This window comes from Urocitellus parryii, chromosome 2 (assembly GCF_045843805.1).
Source record: "Urocitellus parryii isolate mUroPar1 chromosome 2, mUroPar1.hap1, whole genome shotgun sequence".
Lineage (NCBI taxonomy): Eukaryota > Metazoa > Chordata > Mammalia > Rodentia > Sciuridae > Urocitellus > Urocitellus parryii.
The window spans coordinates 8,030,039-8,045,379 of record NC_135532.1 but is presented as its reverse complement, the minus strand read 5'-3'; positions in this window follow the sequence as shown (position 1 = coordinate 8,045,379).

Sequence of the window (15,341 nt, the reverse complement as noted above, 5' to 3'; positions counted from 1 at the left end):
ATGATAAAATAGAATAACCAAATTATACCAAGCTTCACTTTAATACATCATCTATTACCTCTGACCAAATTACACATAGGACCAAATGCCCATGAAATATTACAGTAGGTCAGAGGCTATCAAAACCTCACCCACAGCCAAATCCACCTTCTTGTTTGTTTGGGGCATAGTTTTCTTGGAACCTGGACCTATTTGTTTACATACTGTCTCTGGCCACATTTACACTACAACGGAAGAACTGAGTGGTTGCAATACAGAGTTTATTTGTCAGGGAAGTCTAAAATATTTCTCATCTAAGTAAGCCTTTAGAGAAAGTTTCTGAACCTCTAATTAAATAAAAAGTATCACCTTCACATTTCCACAAGGGCGGAAGAAATTTCGTATTTTTTAAATGGCTTTCTTATTGGGAAGGATACCATGCTATTTTTCATTGCTGTTGTTTATCTTCTTTTAATTCTCAGAATCCACATGTATTTTATATAACATCCCTTTTCCACATGAACTACTTTTGGTGGATTAGGACAAATTCCTCCAAGTCAGTTAGCTATATTTGGTATTAAAACTTCCAATTGACAATAACTTCATGTTTTCCACTGTATCATTTCATTTGGGGGTTTCTTTTATGTAGGGGTCTATGTATGAGATGATATAAATCAATCAATTGTATATGTTGAGGCACATATGGAGCACCAACAATATTCCAAATTTCATGAGAGCCTTAGGAAAACAACTGAATTCTCCAGTGAAAAAGTCACCGCCCAGTCCGAGTCCCTATTTTATTGCTGTCACCATCATTATGGTTCTTTAGCCCACCCATAGCTCTTTTTCTTACTTTCTACAACCAAATATATTTACATCTTATCCATTAACTAAACTGTGACAGCAAACTCCTCAATATTTCTGCTTCAAGCATCTTTATTTTCTAACTGTAAAATTAATATCATTGTTTTTTTTCTTTTTTCCAAAGGATAGACGTACGGATCCTCTCATTAAAAAAATGAATAAATAAACAATCCAACCTTTTAATACAAGACCAATTACAAAAAAGTCAACCTGATTTACTGAATATATTTGTCCTTTATATCCATTTTGGGGATCCATCGCAGGGCCTCACATCCTAGGTATTTGCTGTAATACAGAGATGTACCCCGAGTCCTGTATTTAATTTCTCAAATTAACAGGACATCCTATACTTTAAACCAATAAGATTGTAAACTATTGGTCAAAAATAATGTATTTTGTCTAGGATTATATTTTCTTTCATGTTTCCATTCACCTACGTTTTTCCCCTAAATCTCCATCTGATTACTCTTTACCTTGATCTCTAATAGTTTTTCTGAAATATTTTTCTGGTGACAGTGGTACAGATGTGAATTTCTGTAGAATTTTTATACCTCAAATGGCAATGATCATATAATACCAAATAACAGGGTTATTTCTACAATTGTCAACTAAGTATTCTAATTCCAATGGTTTTGTTTGTAACCTCTGTGATCCCTGCCATCTTGCCCCCCTCTCCTCCTCCTTCTCCCCCTCCTCCTCCTTCTCCCCCTCCTCCTCCTTCTCCTTCTCCTTCTCCTCTTTCTCCTCCACTTTTGCAATCCTGGGGATTGAACCCAGGGACTCATGCATGGTAGGCAAGTGCTCTACAAACTAGCTACATTCCCAGCCCACTGCCTTGCTCTTCTGGTGAAAGGTTTCTTTATTTATATGGATGGAGTTATATTGTTCAAACTGCCATGACAATTAGGACCAAGTGCATTTTTATAAGGCCTAGGATAATGGGCAGCACATAGAAAATAGATAATATATCATCATTATGAACAGAGTCTGGCTTGAAGTGTTTATGTTAGAGAACACACCATCATCATTTCCTTATTCATTGCAGTGCAAATGTAAGATCATACTGTATCTTGTGTCTAGTAAGCATTTGCCAAGGCTAATGGCATTTGTCACATTGTCTTGATGGGCCCCAGCATATCACCAATTTGTTATAAAACTTGTTTATTAGGGTGGTTGTGGGAGAACCTACCTATCCCCCTTCCTGCCTACTCTTCTGCCTGCCATCTCTTGGTATTAAAGAGAGTGAGATGTCTGGAGGTACCCCAGCAGCTGAATCTGGAACAGCACTAATTTTGAGTCATGGACTTCACACGTGTGATGAGTTGCTTTTTGCCCTAAAGTTCCTAGATAATGAGAATATTATTAAAACATGATGATACAAGAGACAATGGGCAAGGGTTCATTATTCACAAATGAATGTTTTTTCCTTGTAATATTTCATTCAAAAATTGATCTTTCTTGATCAATGTCCATGCAGATGAGTATAAATCACCAGGATGAAGAGAACAATTATAGACCAACGGCATGAACATGGGGCCAGTTCTGTGTCTGGGTCAGCTACACCATTTTGCTTATTGGTCAGTGTAGCTCAAAGGATCACCAAATGGAAAAGTAAATTAAACCCCTGAGGTCTTGGTCCTTCAGTATGTTAAAAATGTGTGTCTGTAGAGGAGTGGCTGACTCAGCTTCTTAGCAACTAAAAAGATATTTCTTCCTTGACAAAGGCTCTAAAAAGCAAGAAAAAAATGAGAGCAGGCTAGTTCATCTCAGAAATGAACTAACGGACTGGACAATAGTTACTCAGATGATGACGCCACATGACATAGCTGGATTAGGATATTATGAAGGAATACATTGCGGACTGATTAAGAACTGGCATGAAGAAAACAATAACTGACATGTGGAAACACCCACATAATGGATAGGATGCTCCAAATGTCCATGATTTTTTAAAATAAGGATCAAGGACCTAGGAATGAAACCAGAAACCAGAGACCTTGTGCCTAAAGGAAGAAAAAAGTAGGTCTAAATCTCCATCATGTTGGATTAAGCCCCAAATTCCTTAATAAGACTCCTATAGCGCAAAATTAAAACCAAGAATCAATAAATGGGATGGATTCAAATTAAAAAGCTTCTTCTCAGCAAAAGAAACAATCATTGAGGTGAACAGAGAGCCTACAGAAGGAGAGCAAATCTTTACCACAAGCACCTCAGATAGAGCACTAATCTCTAGGATATATAAAGCACTCAAAAACTTTAACACCAAAAAAAACAAATAACCCAATCAATAGATGGGCCAAGGAACTGAACAGACACTTCTCAGAAGATGATATACAATCAAACAACAAATATTTGAAAAAAATTTCAACATCTCTAGCAATTAAAGAAATGCGAATCAAAACTACTCTAAGATTTCACCTCTCTCCAGTCAGAACGGCAGCTATCAAGAATACAAACAACAACAAACCAATAAGTGTTGTCAAGGATGTGGGGGAAAAGGCACACTCATACATTGCTGTTGAGACTGCTAATTGGTGCAGCCAATCTTGAAAGCAATACAAGATTCCTTGGAAAACTTGGAATGGAACCACCATTTGACCGAGCTATCCCACTCCTTGGTTTATACCTAAAGGACTTAAAAACAGCATACTACAGGGACACAGCCACATCAATGTTTATAGCAGCACAATTCACAAGAGCTAAATTGTGGAACCAACCCAGATGCCCTTCAATAGATGAATGGATAGGAAAACTTTGGTATAGATACACAATGGAACATCACTCAGCAAAAAGAGAATAAAATCATGACTTTGCAGGTAAATGGATGGAGTTGGAGAATATAATGCTAATTAAGTGAAGTAAGCTAATCCCCCCAAAAAGAAAGGCTGAATGTTTTCTTTGATATGAGGATGCAGACACATAATGGCGATGGTGGGAGGGGAGCATGGGAGGAATGGAGGAACTTTAGATAGGGCAAAGGGGAGGGAGAGGAAACGAGGGGGCATTGGGGCAGGGATGATGGTGGAATGAGTTAGGCACCATTACCCTAAGTACAGTATGAAGACACGAATAGTGTGAAAATCCTTCCTGTACAGTTAGTGACTTGAAAAATTTGCTCTAGATGTGTGCTGTAGATGAAATGAATTGCATTCTGTCATCACATATAACAAATTAGAATAAATAAGTAATAACTTAAAAACCACACAACCTCCTAAAAAAACCAAAAACAAAACAAACAAACAAACAAACAAACAAAAAACAGAAGATGGCTTTTAATTAAGTACTAAAAGTTGACTCTTTTACCAAAATTCCCATTGCCATCTTTGTCTGTACCTATTGTAAAAGTTTCAAAAGTTATACATGAAATTTTAACTTCTTTCACCAGAATACTTGTATGGAATTGTTCTTAAAATTTCAATGCAAAAGCATTGATTTTTGTACTCAGTTTTTTTTTTCCTTTCTCCTCTTGATAGCTTTTCCTTTGTTAGACTTTAAGTCTACAATTTGCAAAATCAATAAAAACACAGCTTTCCCCAAGAAAGGAAAGTCCTCCAGAGGTTTACCTGAAAGTGTCTAGGGCAAGATTTCTGTGACCTTGAACTATTTATAAAGTACCAGTGGTGACTTTTCAGAGTGTCACATCAAAATTGGTTTTGTGTCTCCAAGGAAGGGTGAGCGTGTAATGTCAGTAACAGCTGGGCAAAGGCAACAATTATATGTCAGCTCCGCTTTCTTTTCAAAGAGAGCATTTTCCCAGGCTGACACATTGCTGGGGAGAAAAAGGACACATACACAAGTTTGTTTTCATTTTCAATTATTTTTGAAGATATGGAGCCCATGACAAGCCAATAATAGTAAACAAAAATGACAAGAATTGACACTGGTGACCGTAGGATTTGGAAGTTGCTGTGGTTAGTACACATTTGGTTTGACCACTTTCAATTTTATGAGTTGGGAGAAGAGGAAGGAAAGAAATCCAGAAAGCCATACTCATTTAATAAGATTTTTTAGCTATAAAAATACACACTCCCTGTGTCTCTAAAACTTCCACCTTCTAGGGAATATAGAAATAATTGCTCAGCATGAAATCAAAGCAGTTAAAGATTGCCTACACCAAACATCCTCGTCTTCATTAAGCACAAGACTCTGTCATTGCTCATGCGTTATGGTACCTTATTTGTGTTGTTTGAGAACTAGCTGTGAAAAGATCACTGTAAAAGGAAAATGTTGAAACTTAGCTATGACTAATTAATGTTTAATTGACACTTTATAAAATGGAAAAAAATAAAAACTTTCGTTTATTGAAAACAGTCGTGTGGGCTTGCTGGCAGAGGGAACTGCTATGTTATGTTATGAAATAATCAGAGGGAAAACCCACTAATGCTCTTTTCATAACACTTAAAGTAGGCATTCTAATATCACAGAAACCTTGGGGGGAGGTTGCAGACAAAAAGCAACATAATTAAGTTTCAGTTTAAGGCTGCCAGGAAGGGAGTCAATCAATGGCGCTGTTATTCTTGGTGGACTCTACTGCAGGGGCCCCACCAACAGGGTGAACGCCGATCATTGGAAGTCCTCTTGGGTGGAACTCCTGCTTGATCAGGATTTTCTACTACTTATTTTCAAATTTTACTCTACACTTTAAAAGACTCAGGTAAAATGTTCTGGTGTTACTGATTAAAAACTCTACAATATTTTAGCTGAACTCCATTTGCTTTGAATGTTTGTGTCTTTACATACCAGAAAAATAAGCTGCAATGGAGGAAAAACTAAATTCAAATTACCCTTGGTTTGTGATGTATGTCAGGCTGACACCCAGACACCGGCCCAAATCCAGGACTATTTGTTTGGCTGGTTTTTAACATTTTCCATTTTAGCTCTTCAGTCCAAGCATTAATTCAGTCTTTCTAAAGCATTGAAGGAGGAAGGGGTGGATATGAAGCTCAAGGAGCTGCCCAGCAGGAGACCTGCCTACGTGTGGGCCAATAAGATCATTCAGTAAGACTGTGATTGGCATCACCAAGAAAGCAAGCAACAGATCTTTCCTTCCCCTTTGTTCACTGGAGGGGGAAACAACAACAACAACAACAACAACAACAAAAAGACAGAAAAAAGTAACATGAAACAACAAGGACAACAATTCTGGGAAAAGACAGAGCCAAGTTCCCTGACAATTCTGAGTGGAGGAAACAGACCCAGTGATCAGAAGGGCCACAGCAATTGAATATGAAACTCTTAAGTGGAGGCAGGACTTTGGATAGACCCAAGAGGCAGGATTAATAGAGCATCCCCTCTCCCCGAAAAAAGAATAACCTATTCTGTTAGAGCACTGAGAGAGAAAACTAGTTTGGAAGTTATTCTTTGCTTGCCTAAAGCTTTGCTGAAGCTCTAAAAATTCTGCATGTCAGCTGCAGACAGGAATTCATGGAAAGTTTGAGTCAGACGTTTTTCCTGGGGGCATTTACTACACGTCCTTAGCCTTGGCTGCTCTTAAAGATACTTGTGCAAAAGGAAAGAGAACACTACACATTGCAAATGCTGCCGAAAAAGTCTTTGTGTTTTATGAAATTTCACTTGGAAATGTTTTAACTCTTGAGCCTGAGAACTCTTGGAGTAATGTATTAGCTCTGAGCTGAGAAATAGTCAGGATGATAAGACAGGAGATGAATCAGTGAGGGATATAGAAGCAGATTGGAGTCACCAAGAAGCAGAATGCAAAAGTAGAATAGGAATGGCCTGGACCCAAACCCGCATCACACTCAGCTAAAGATTTTACCTGCATTCTAGAATGGTGGGGCTGCTATTTAATCTCAGCTACATAAAGTAGCTAGTTAGATGCCATGTGCATTGTTAAACATAATATGTTATATATTATGCATGCAATACATATATACATACAGTTGTTATTTGTCTCTTAAATATATATACATGAAATATATATATAATATTTAATTTTATATGTAAAATATTACATATTTTGTATTCTTGTATATGAACATATAAATACAACCTTAATTAAAATTTCTGGTTTCTTTTTGTTGTTGTTATTGCTTTTTTGTTGTTGATTTGTAGTGCCTGTCATGAAACCCAAAGCCAGCTTTTTACCACTGACTCTGTCCCCTACCCCATTTAAACATTTTAATGTATTCCATGAATTATTTTATTCTCTTCAAGAAAAACAGATTGCATAATTTGTCCAGTTATTCATGGAATTTCTCCTGAACCTTATCAGTAATCGTAATCCACAGGTCAAGTGTATAACCCAGATAAACCTTGCCCTGTAGACAGAGCTGCCCACAGGGGCAGCTCTTGACCCTGGCTCTGAAGTCTGGTAGTCCAGCTGTCTGGAAACCAGCTCTTCCAGTTGCTACAGGAACAGGTCAAAGCCTGTGCTGGTGTGGGGAGCCTGCTGGACTCCTTGCTCTGAGCTTTGGGTGGCCAGTAACAACCTCTGCAGGATCATGTTCTTCACACCACATCACTTAGATAAAGTAGGGAATGGAGGAAGTACTAGAAACTGGCAGTATTTCCTCTCCTGCACTCTGCTCTTTTTTGCTCTCTTCTTCTCTCCTTCCCTTTCCTTTCTTTTCTTTATGGAGTAGAAAACAAATGATGTGAATGTCTACTGTACAAAAGGAAGAAGGAGGAGGAGTTCAGATGCATCATTAAGGCTACTGACCTGCTACACTAAGAAGAGTGACCATGGCTCATTTGCAATGTGACGGGGAATTATACTAATGTCTGGGTATGAAACTGTAAAATCTCAGACAAACACGAACATGAAAACTCTAACATAGACAAAGGTCTGCATTTGTGTCCTGTTGCTTCCCTCCTAATGTCTATAAATAATGCTAGTACTTAAATTTCACATCTTCATTGAATTTGACACTAATTATCAAAAATATTTAGCTAAACCATTGCACATGCTGGCCATGTGCTAACGGTCACCCTGGGCCTCTGACATATTTCGCCTCCTTCATCTGTGCAGCAATACTGTGGTAGAAGAAGGACGAAGAAATTGAAGCTTTGAGAGTTATATAAAGTGACTGAGTCACAAAGCTGCTAATGGTGGTGTCAACACCAAACATGCTTAACTGCTGCAGGTGGGATGTTCACTGTTCAATCATTTGCCTCTCTTTTCATATAGTAATGTCTTGACTCATATAAGGGACACGAGGTTTGCAAATGTTTAGTGTAGCATGCTGCATTCCCAATGCAAATGAGTAAGGCTGACAACTTTCTTAAAAAGTTTCTCATTAGGGCTGGGGTTGTGGATCAGTGGTAGAGCGCTTGCCTAGCATGCCTGAGGCACTGGGTTTGATCCTCAACAACCACATGAAAAAAAAAATATATTGTGTTCATCTACAACTAAAAATAAATAAATAAGTAAAAAAGAAAGTCCATCATTAAATTTTGGCAAAACTAAAGATCTTAATTATAGATTTGACTCAACAATAGTAAAATTATTCCATATAAAGTTATCTTAAACAACTGTGAAATAATTGTAATCATACCTTCATAAATACTTCTTACCAAGTGTGGTGGTATTCTTGTGGAGTCAGATTTCTTCAGAATCAGATGCCTCAGAATCAGATGGTGCTGATATTTATTGAATATCTACTATGTACAGATAAGTCAGATTCTTGAATATTAAGAAAACATTTGCACAAACAAATATGTGATAAGGACTTATATGCTGAATGTATAATGTTTGTTAAAAATACCCTTTACCAATAGGATTCACAAATAGCAACTGAACACAAGAAAAGATGAGTATCATCTGGAAAAATGAAAACGAAAACCACAATTAGATATCACCACACTCCCAATAACTAATTTAAATATTTTCATCAAATATTGTTGAGGATAGGAGCAACTAAAAAGCCCTCATGTTGCAGGTAAACATTCAAAATGATAGATTTTCGTTGGCAAATAGCTCATCAGTTACTTATACAAGCATTACTACTGCAGTTATTTAACAAAAAGAAATGAAGACTTATATACAGGAAGACTTGCAACCAATGCCTATGGCAGCTACACTCATAATAGCTTCAAACTGGAACCAACCTCCATGATCACAAGAACTAAGACATACATAAATTGTGATATATCCATAAGCAAGAATACAGAAAAGAAGCAAGCACACAGAAATCCTGACATGAGGCTCAATACATAAAGAAAGGAATCACTGATAAATACAACCATAATCTCATAAACATTGTTTCTAATGGCAAAATTCAGACACCGTAAATTATATGCTGTATGGTTCCATTTAAATAAAATGCTAGAAAAGGCATGTCTGTGGTGGTGGACAGCACACCAGTGGTCATCTGGGGCTGAAATAATACAGTACAGAGACTTAAGAAAGATTTGGAAGTGATGAAAATGTTCTGCTGATTATTGTAGTGGTGATTGTGTGACACTGTACATTTGTACATTTGTTAAGATTCATCAAATTACACACTTGGAAACTGGTGTTTTTTGGATACAGGAGATTGAACCCTGGGGTGCTTTTGAACAGAACTACATCTCCTGCTTTTTTAAATTTTGAAACAGAGTCTCGCTAATTTGCTGACACTGGTCTCAAACTTGTGATCCTCCTGCCTCAACCTCCCCAGGGTCTGGGATTATAGGTGTGTGTCAGGCACCCAGCTGGTAAATTTTAAGTACTATACTTTAATGAAGCTGCTTTCAAAAATCTCATACTTCCATAATACCTCAGAAATAGTCAGTGTTAATTCAATTTCCAAGAATAAAATTGCTTAAAGTGAGGCAATTTTTAAGTAACAAAATAAACATGTGGACCAAATATTTTCAGTTGCAAATCTAATGCTCTCTCTACCGCACCAGGTCCCCTGGTGTCTTATGTCCTGGTCCTCAGTCACTGTCCACCTGTGGTTGGCTGAGGACTGACTCCCATCTCCACCGGCTCCTGGAGGGCTACTTTCACACCTGCACCCTATTCCTCAGCACCCTGTGCTTGCTGCATAGGTATCACTTCTTTTTCATGATTTTTCTTAACTGAATTGGACATGAGGCTCTTAAAAGGGTGTGATACATTAAATTTAGTAATATACAACAAAATTAATTCTGGTTTGTTTGTTTGTTTAGGAAGGCAAATTCTCAACACCCTGATCTGAAGTAGAAAAAATAGTACATTTCAATAATTGTCAAATATTATTAATATAATAGCTGACATATTTCCATCAACTATTAATGTTTTATCCCCTTTTCCATAATAATAAAATATTCATATTTTATCATATATAAATATAAATATATTTATATTTTATTATATTTAATGAAAGACTGTGATAAGAGGATAGAATCATTAATTACCATGATGTGAGCAGTACATATTGTATATGTTTTGAAAATGTCATACTGTACCTAAAAATTGGTATAATGTTTATATGTTAACCAAATACTTTTTAAAAGTATAAGGAACTTTGATGTTAATTATCTTGATTTCATCATTACACACTGTACACATGTTGAATTATCACACTGTACCCCCAAAATATCTACAAGTAAAATGGTGTTTAATAAAAATAAAACCAAAATAAAATCATACTGTTCAGTGTATGCGAATTTTTAAAAAGTAATGTACAGTCTTACTACTAGGAGGAAGGAGAAGGCAGATAGTGTCATAAGAACTCCCACATTAGGAGGTGTAGGAAAAGCGTGAATTTACCTGACAATACACTACACATGGCTTTGGAGGGGCCATATGGCTCCTGTGCTATCTCTAGGTACAAGAGGAAGTTGAATGGATACAGGCTGGTACTGAAATACTGATATTTCTTCTACATGTATATTAAGAATGAGCCATATGAGGAAAGAAAAGCTTTGAAATCATGGTAACTCTGAAATGTCTGATCAACAATTTCCTCTGCTCTTCTAAGTCTCTGCAGTTACCTGAAAGAGATGCAGAGCCGACAGTATACAGGTAAGAAGTCAATGAGCTACAGAACTGGACGCTGAATTAAGAAGCACATTTGCATATATGTTAAAATAGAGAGAACAGCTAGAGCTTCAATTACTTTGGATTTTTTCAAGTTAAAACGTGATGTAAGTATTTACCTACACAATTCTTTATATGCAGAAATTTATAATATAATTGGTAGCTAAACTCCCTGAATGAACCAAATAAATGTTTCTACTGTATATTTTGAAATTAAATATGTAGCTGCTTAGAGTTTGATAATTAAGTTCATTGATATACATTCTATGGTATAGAAGGATTATTTCATGGAAAGAACTATATGATTTATTGTAATTTTGATTACTTTAGTTTTATCTTTTCTATGTATCCTAGTAAACATTCATAATAAATACAAAATTTCCTTCTACAAATTGGCTTGACCAAAAAATTACATAAGGCACTTTTGACTGTGTTTGTGTGTATACATCCAAACATAACAAAATCATATACTGTGCATAATTTTAATTCAATACTTGGACTGAACATTTTATGAAATTATTATCTTTATGATTTTACAATTTGATTTCTGTAGTATGACAAAGGACCTTACGACTTATATGACTTAGATCTGATTTCTTCAATTGCTATAAAAATACTGCAGATTATTTTAACCTTGATGTTAATAATGGGTTAACACTAGAAAACTGGGTATGTAGTAGGTGGTATTCTTAGAGCTTCATGAATTAAAAGTCACTCCTGACAGCAAGCTTACGATGAAGGGAAGCCAAGTTATCTTCATCTTAATGGTGAGAAAACGGAGACTAGGAGGTCACTCAGGATTGGCAGAGGGGGGGTTTGGTCCTGGGCAGCAAGGCAGCATCCTCTGTTGAACTTAAAGACTATTTTATATCGCCTTTAAATTAGTGTAGAAACACAACTAAAACTATTCTTTTCTTGAAAGTGACTTTAAAAGTTGGATAAGAGGGGCTGGAGCTAAATCTCAGCAGTAGAGTGCTTGTCTAGCATGTGTGAGGCCCTAGGTTGGATCCTCAGCACCACATACAAAGGAATAAATAGAATAAAGGTATTTTTTAAAGGTTTAGTTTTAAAAAGAGAGTTGGGTAAGAATATAGTTTAAAATTCATGTAAAATCTTTATTTTTCCATCACCCATCAAACTAAGCATGTGAAAGTACAAACATTCTGATCTTTTGTTGAAAACCTACAATTTGGGAATCTTAATAGGAAGGCATTCAGAATTAATAAGTTGATATAAGCTAGGTCCCTGTATGTTGCTGGTAACTACAGACATTAAACAACACCACTGACGGAGAAGGTGGTCACTGCTAGTAGGAGGTGGGGGGAAATGTTCTAAGTGGATGATGCCCCATGAGGAATCGTTGCTCTAGGCCCTCCTCCTGCCTTCCACTCTTGTATGCTCACACCTGCTGCCACCCCCCCCCCACTACTGTCACCCCCCATGTGATGTCCTCCAAACCGGAGTGCTTTGGCCATGTCGCAAGCTTTGGGATGACCACATTTAACATCAAATCTCTTCCCTTGACTTTACCAAAATGTTTCACATAGACAGTGGAATCCTTCCAAGAGTGGGAATGGGGCATCAGAAGATTCAGTAGTCCTTGGACATCATCGCCACCCACTTCACAAAATATTCAGAGTCAAGGCAAACCTCTCCTGGGGTTCGCCATCCTGGGCACTGGCCTGTGGGTAGCAGGGTGTCAGGATCTCATGTCTGAGCAGTCTTGACTCGGATTGTCTGTAACCATGTGCTAATAGCGTAGTTTCATAATCTTCTATTTCTTCCATTGCATAATGTGATTGAAGTAAAATAGTTTACAGACTCCACATTATAAACACACATTCACAGTCTCCACATTACTTCTGGACAATACTCCAACACAGATATTTATTTGCCATATATTCTTGTCGCACTGATCTGCTAGTGATTCCTCAAACCTGTCTCTTACCTTAAATCAACACTCAAGGTTGGAAGGGACTCATCCTATGTGTTCTATTCCCCAACCATCAATTTGCCCGCTGGTAAAATCCTATAAAAATTCCAAAACAATTAAATTCTACCGCGTGCAGCCTTCTGATAGCCCCCTGAATGCAGTGAACCATGGTGTCCCTTGGGCCTTGCTTGTAATTATAGCATCTCTGTGGAGAATATTTGCTTTGTCCTGGAGCTGTTTTTATATCTGGATATTTCTATAATTAGATTGTGAGCTCTTAAGGCTGAAGATGTGACATATAAATGTTTTCAATCACCCACAATATGGAGCATGTGTCTCTTCTAGTGGCCTGCAAATGTGTTTTTATACTGATGTCTAAAAAAATGAGAGTTGTCACAAACACACAGCACTACTCCCACAAGGGAAGAAATGATACAAAAGACACAAAACAAACATTTTTTATAGACATAAACAAAGAGAAAAAAGAATGATAATAAATATGAAGTTTTGCAAAGCATAGAATTAAAGAGAAAAATGATTGAGTGAAGAATAAAAAAATTATGTTTACAAATTCTTCTCCAAGGGCTTCTTATTCAGGTACATGAGACTTGTCAATATAAAGTTTGAATAAAACGGAAAAGGGAGTTTTAAGTTCTAATTGAACGACACATTAGGCAGATTTCTGAATAAAGGCAAAAAGAGAAGAAAGTGGTTAACAGCAGATGGAGTTGTAATGTGAATGTTCATTTTCTCAAAACTCATAGGTTGAAATCCATCCTCCAAATAGCATTAGGACACAGGGCTTTGGAGGAGGTGCCCAGACACGAGAAGAGAGCCCTCAAGAATGGAATTAAAGTACTGATGAAGAAGAGGAAACAGAATAGTTTCTCTTTAGTGATTTTATCTGTCTCTTTACCTTTGTCCTACTCCTTTCTCGTTTTGGTAGTCTATGTCCTGACCGGGCTTTCAGAATCGGTGTGTATTCATCTTCCCTCAGGTCTTTCCTTTATTTCTAGGATAGGTTTTCCTTCTATTTTTCCCCCTTTAATTCTTTCTGCTTCACTTTCAGTTCCTCTGAGTGTCTTGCCATCTCTTTGTCTTTCTTTTATTTTTTTTTAGTTTTACATATTCCTGGCGACACGCTTGAAAGGTTTTCTCATCTCCGTTGTGGAAGACTTCAAGTGGAGAGCACCGAATCTTTTATTTTTCATCCCCATTCCATTTCCACTCCTCTAGTATTTTTGCAAAGTCCATGTTTCTTCCCTTTTTTGTTGTTATTGTTGTTTTGTTAAACATCAGTGAAAGAGATGATAGCCCAACCCCAGCAGCTACTTTCACAAGATCTGTCTTTGAGAGTTGCCTGGACATCTTTGCCTGGACATCTTCCAAGCTAATTGGTGTTTTCATTGTTAAACTTTTGTTAGTTTTCTTTTCTTTTCTTTCTTTTTTTTTTTTTTTTTGAATTGAGCAATATAATTGCACATAATAGTGGGATTCGTTTTGCCATATTCCTACAGGAACATAATTTGATCCATCTCATTCCCTAGTACCTTCCCTTTCCCGCCCCTTCTCCCTGCCCATGATCGGCTTGCATACTCTGCTGATCTCCCTTCTATTATTATTACTGTTGTAATCAGTGCATTATAATCATGTATGTAAGTAGGATTGGTGATGACATGTCCGTGCGTGGACGTGGTATGATTTGGTAGATTTCCTTCCCTAGTTTTCCCCTTACCCCTGCCTCTTCGCTCTCTCTGGATGCTGTTCCTCTACTCTATTGGCCTCCCTCCTATTTTCACGAGAGCTCTGTTTTGATTCTTTTCTCTCCTCTCTCTCACTCTCTTACCGCCCCACCCCCCGCCCAACTTCCACATATTAAAGAAAACGTTGTATGTTAGTTTTCTCAGATTCACTTTTCCCCACTGGTGGATCGTGCTTCTCTTCTTTGTAGTTACATGAGATGAGCAGTCCAGTGTGAAGAACCTCAGTACAAAGATGTCCTTCTCTTTCATAGTCGTGGAGCCCAGTATACACTCTGCAGAAATGGCTTTGTCCCCGGGAGCCTTGGCTTTCTTCTGCTCCTTGGCTCTGAGGACCCCTGTAAACAGCAGTGCTGTGCTTTTGCAAATAATCAAGAGCTCCTGGGCTTTGAGGAGTTGGGCTTTCTCTTGGCTTCTCTGAGAGCAGGATCTTCTTATTGGGTAGCCGTTCCACTTTTTCCAGTGTGCCAGCTTCATTTATATTTTTCCTGGTAGCTACTCCATCTGTTTTGGTGTCTGGATTCTCCAGCTGTCACCTTGTTGCACTGAAAATCAATTTTTCTTATTTATTTATTTTTTGCTATTTCTTCAGTGACCTCCAAGATGACAGTAGAAAACTGACTTTTTTTTTTTGCCTCTGTGTCAACACTGACAGCAACCTCTTTGCATTTCATATCTAGCACATAATTCACCATGACTCTGTATTTTAGAGAATTCTAAGTTAAAAGTTAGCGATATACTGCAAGAGTAATTGCATGGAATATTTTGCATACGAAGCCTGTTGGAATGAACGAAGCCATATGACTGTCATTTTAGTACCCTCTTATGTTTATTCCATCTG